Source organism: Saccopteryx leptura, chromosome 4, assembly GCF_036850995.1.
Source record: "Saccopteryx leptura isolate mSacLep1 chromosome 4, mSacLep1_pri_phased_curated, whole genome shotgun sequence".
NCBI lineage: Eukaryota > Metazoa > Chordata > Mammalia > Chiroptera > Emballonuridae > Saccopteryx > Saccopteryx leptura.
The window spans coordinates 199505469-199510728 of NC_089506.1; the positions used below are offsets into that span (position 1 = coordinate 199505469).

The 5260-nt window shown below is 43.6% G+C and overlaps 1 non-coding gene across 1 annotated transcript; it reads left to right on the forward strand.

Annotated features, from left to right (window-relative positions):
• Positions 1-4289: 4289 nt before the first annotated feature.
• Positions 4290-4365, forward strand: TRNAT-AGU (transfer RNA threonine (anticodon AGU)). Its single transcript has one exon. It is a non-coding gene; the product is annotated as a tRNA-Thr (tRNA).
• Positions 4366-5260: the final 895 nt, after the last annotated feature.

Genomic DNA, 5260 nt, shown 5'->3' on the forward strand with positions numbered 1-5260 from the left:
GCCCGGGCGCTGGGGATGGCTCCTTGGCCTCTGCCCCAGGCGCTAGAGTGGCTCTGGTCGTGGCAGAGCGACGCCCCGGAGGGGCAGAGCATCGCCCCCTGGTGGGCAGAGCATTGCCCCTGGTGGGCGTGCCGGGTGGATCCCGGTCAGGCGCATGCCGGAGTCTGTCTGACTGTCTCTCCCCGTTTCCAGCTTCAGAAAAAAAAAAAAAGAAAAGAAAAGAAAAAAAGGTAGAAAGACCTGGTTTGGTTCCTCCTGCTAGTAATAATTATACCACACATTCTTGCTTTAATACTAAGCTGGTATGAAAGGTCCATTGGTCCCCAGTTTGAGTTCTCAGCCCAGGGGTGGTACAAGAATGTGAGAAGCAAATACCCTCTCTGGGAAGTAAAATTCTAGTGGACTTTTAATGTTATCTCTCTGGTTTCTTGACATGATTGGCTTTATCTAGCTGTCAGACAAAATCCTAATGCAACCATTAATTTGTAGTGGCCTTAGCTGATGGGTGAAGGTGTTATTTTTTTAGTTCAAAACCTCAACAGCTACATCCTTCCTCCTCCAAAGTGAGAATTAAACCTGGTTAGATGTGACCCTTGCCAGCCAAGTTGTACTCAGTACTGTTGAGTTCTGCTGGCGAAGGTTCCTGAATTAGGGATGGTGATTATAAAATTTTGTAGGATGAAAAGTCCTGTTTTGCATATAGAGAAAACATAAAGAGAGAGAAAAAATTGGGTTTTAGTTATGAGTCATGCATCCAACAATATATTTTTAAAAATAATTTTAAAACTGTAATTTTTAAACGGTAATTTTGCGTTTGCAGTTGACGTACAAAATTCTGTTTCAGGTGCACAACATAGTGATTAGGCATTCATAGAACTTACAGTGAGATCACTCGGTATGTCTATTACCCATCTAACACCACACAGAGTTATAACAATATTATTGACTCTATTCCCTATGCTGTACTTTACATCCCCGTGATTATTCTATAATTACTAATTTGGACTCCTTAATTCTTTCTTTTTATCATCCATCTCTTAACCTCTCTCACATCTGACAACCATCAAAATGATATCTATGAATTTTTTTCTGTTTTGTTTGTTTATTTTGGCTTTTAGTTCTCACATTTAAATGAAATTATATGGCATTTGTCTCTGTCTGACTTATTTCACTCAGCACAATACCCTCTTGGTCCATCCATCTTGTTGCAGATGGCAAAATCTCATTCTTTTTTTCATGACTGAGTCATATTCCAGTGAATATATGCACCACCTCTTTATCCATTCATCTATTGATGGGCACTTAAATTGCTGCTATATCTTAGCTGTTGTTAATAGTGCTGCAATGAATATGTCTTTTCAAATTGATGCCTCCCTGTGTTTGTTTCTGTATATTAGGTCAAGTTGCTATGTCTCCTGGTCTTGGGAGAGCGGCCTTAGAAAGTAGGTATCCTATGGAGCCCAGTGGCACAGTCTCCCTGGTCACCTGAACAGGTGTTCCAGGAATATCTCTCGTGTGAGTCGCGTGTGTCCTCTTACTGTAGCTGAGCCTTGCTTGCTGTTGGCATAAAATTGGAGAGATTGACATCAGCCAGGGACTTCCCTTCCTGGCTCTGGAACCCTGGGCTGTGGGGCCTTGCTCTTTCAGGGTAAACCTTTGCAGCTGAGATATACCTCCTGATTTTTATCCACCACACATGATTGTGGGACCAGCTCTACTCCTTATTCCTGCCCCTCCTGCCAGTCTTGAGGTAGCTTATCTTTATATCCTTAGTTATAAGACCTCGGTTCAGCTAGACTTCAGGCCATTCTCAGTGATGGTTGTTCTGTAGTTTGGTTGTCATTTTGATGTGGTCATGGAAGAAGGCAAGTACAGAGTACTCCGCCATCTTAACCAGACGCCTCAACAAATATGTATTGAGCACTGTCCCGGCCACTAATGTTCTCCCTTCTGGAGCTCATTGAAGAGGTCAAGGCACCCACTCTACAGTTCCTGTGAGTGTTGTCTGTTCTTCCTTCTCCAAGGAATTGTGTTCTGCTGATAGTGTTCAGAAATGCCTGGGGAGTTCTGTCTTGCAACCCCTCAGCATGCAGCCCATTGCCAATAGAGAGGGCATCCAGAAGGTTGACCCCTTGACACAGGTTGTGTAACTCTTTGGTGTCATTCATGCTCTAGAGTTCCCCAAGGAATCCGAATGAGGCTACACTTCAGATGAAACCAAATCTTCTCCCACTCTACTGCTCTCCTCTCTTGCTTCCCTCACTCCTTCTCTCCCTGAGCACCCCCTTAATAAATCAGGGCATCAGAATCCTTGCCTTGGGAACCTGATTCAGGAACAGCACCTACTGTGTGCCAGGTACCATGCTTGTTCCCTGGAGTTAGATGTTAAACAAGATGGGCAAAGTCTCCAGCCCAGTGCAGCTCAGTACTTTCGAAGGGGTCTAAATTTCCATACCTTAGTCTTGTAATTTTGAGAAGTCACTTAAACTCTGCCAGCTCCAAATTTCTTATCTTCAGCTCCAAATTTCTTATCTGTCAAATGGTGGTAACAGCCTTTGCCTTGTCTGAAAGGGCAGAACAGCAGGAATGGAAGGGTAGATTTGGTTCCTCCAGAGCCCATCAGCAGCCCCTCCCCAGCCACTTCTAGACAAGAGTCTCATCTTCCACTTCCAGCTAGGTTGCTGCTCCTGCACACTATAGAAATTCTGGATTCTCTCCTGGGTCTATAGAACCATAAGTGAATAGAATTATTTTATTATGTTTCACCTAGGTGTTTGCTGAATGAATGAATGACAATATGATGAACAATAACACTATCATTTAAGCACCACCTTTACTATGTACCAGATTCTGGGATAAACACTTTATTGCCTTCTTTTTATCGAGAGGAAAATGGAGGCATTGAAATGCCAAGAAATACAGACTATGAGAGCTTATTGAAAACTATGTAAAACATATACAGGGATAAAATGTTAAAAGAGAAGGCTTTGAGTGGACAGATTAAATCACAGCACTAACTTTTCCCAAGAAAATTACTGGAAGGAATTTTTGTTTGAATGCTTCTCTTTGGTTTGTTCCTTTGTTCCTCTGTCTGTGGACAACACTCCTAACCCACTGTTCAAAGTCATGGCTGTTGTGTTTGAACACCAAACACTTACAGACGATTCCCCTCAGGATGGAAAAAAGGAAACGGGAAAGAAAAAAGAAAACCATGACCACCTGCTATTATAAAAGGACCTTAACAGTTGGGTTTTTCTCACGCATCCATCCTACTGCTCAGCTTTCAGTAAAGGGGGGAAAAAAACCTGCCAATAGTTGATCATTTGTTTGGCCATTAAGCTTTAATAGAACTTCAGTATAAGGAATTATGTAAATGTGTATACATCAGTTCTTGGTTTTGTGATCTCTGGTTTATTTATTCTTGTTACAGAATAAGGGTGTGTCAGTTTGGCTCAGTGATTTTTCATGCTGGTTCTGGAATCCAAGACCCTTTGGGATTCTTGGCTCTGTGATTTACTGTGTGAATTTGCACAACTCATGAACTGCTTTGAAGTAAGTTTGTTCATCTCTAAAAAGAAAATAACAGTAACTAACACCCACAATTGCTGCGAAAATTAGCCCTGGCTGGATAGGTCAGTTGGTTAGAGTGTTGTCCTCATATGCAAAGGTTGCAGGTTCAATACCTCATCAGGGCACAAACAAGAACAGATTGATGTTTCTCTCTTTCTCTCTCTCTTCCTTTCTCTGTAGTCAAGAAATAAAAATTGAAAAAAAAAAAGATTGAGGTAATGCACATAAAACACTTAACCCAATAGCTCTGATGTAGTCAGTGCTCAATTAAAGATAACTTCAAATAATCATATCTTCTTCTGAAAAGAGTTTCACGCTTGTCAAAACTGCAAATTCATCCCTAAAATGGGGCCATACCATGGGCTGGACACCCCTATGGGTGAGTTATCTGTTTTTATAAGTTCTCATTTCTGGTCTCTTGTGATGGAATTCTTCACTGTGAGCTTAATTTCCCCCTTTCTATGGGGAATGGGGAAGGCTTACCCTTGCTGAAAAAATGAATCTGATTTCTGAAAGAAGTATCATTGGCATGATTTCCAATCTCAGATTCCAGCTGGCAGAGCCCTGTAAATCTTGTGTAGCTAGAAGTCCAGAATAAGATGGATGTTTAAGTTGGGAAAAAAATAATAAAAAGAAGTTGAAACAAAAAAAGTCATTTTACATGTTGGGCAGGACCTGTGTGGGATTTTTACTCAAGCCAGTGTTAAAGGATGAAAATGGCCCTGGCCAGTTGGCTCAGCGGTAGAGCGTCGGCCTAGTGTGCGGAGGACCCGGGTTCGATTCCCGGCCAGGGCACATAGGAGAAGCGCCCATTTGCTTCTCCACCCCTCCGCCGCGCTTTCCTCTCTGTCTCTCACTTCCCCTCCCGCAGCCGAGGCTCCATTGGAGCAAAGATAGCCCGGGCGCTGGGGATGGCTCTGTGGCCTCTGCCTCAGGCGCTAGAGTGGCTCTGGTCACAATATGGCGACGCCCAGGATGGGCAGAGCATCGCCCCCTGGTGGGCAGAGCGTCGCCCCCTGGTGGGCAGAGCATCGCCCCTGGTGGGCGTGCCGGGTGGATCCCGGTCGGGCGCATGCGGGAGTCTGTCTGACTGTCTCTCCCTGTTTCCAGCTTCAGAAAAATGGAAAAAGAAAAAAAAAAAAAAAAAAAAAAGGATGAAAATGTAAATATAAATTAAACTATCTAGGTAAGCTAAAAAATGATAGTTTTTTTTTTAAAAAAGGATGATAAATTAGAGAATTTAATTGGGACATGATCCCATTTTTTTTTGACAGAGACAGAGAGAGTCAGAAAGAGAGACAGACAGGAAGGGAGAGAGATGAGGAGCATCAATTCTTCATTGTGGCATCTTAGTTGTTTGTTAGTTGCTTGTTCATTGATTGCTTTCTCATATGTGCCTTGACTGGGGAACTACAGCAGAGCCAGTGACCCCTTGCTCAAGCCAGCAACCTTGGTTTCAAGCAAGTGACCTTGGGCCTCAAACTAGCGACCTTTGGGCTCAAGCCAGCGATCATGGCGTCATGTCTATGATCCCACACTCAAGCCAGCGACCCTGCACTCAAGCCAGTGAGCCATTGCTCAATCCGATGAGCTCGTGCTCAAGCCAGTGACCTTGGGGTTTCGAACCTGGGTCCTCCGGTCCCAGTCTGATGCTCTATCCACTGTGTCACTGCCTGGTCAGGCGATCCCA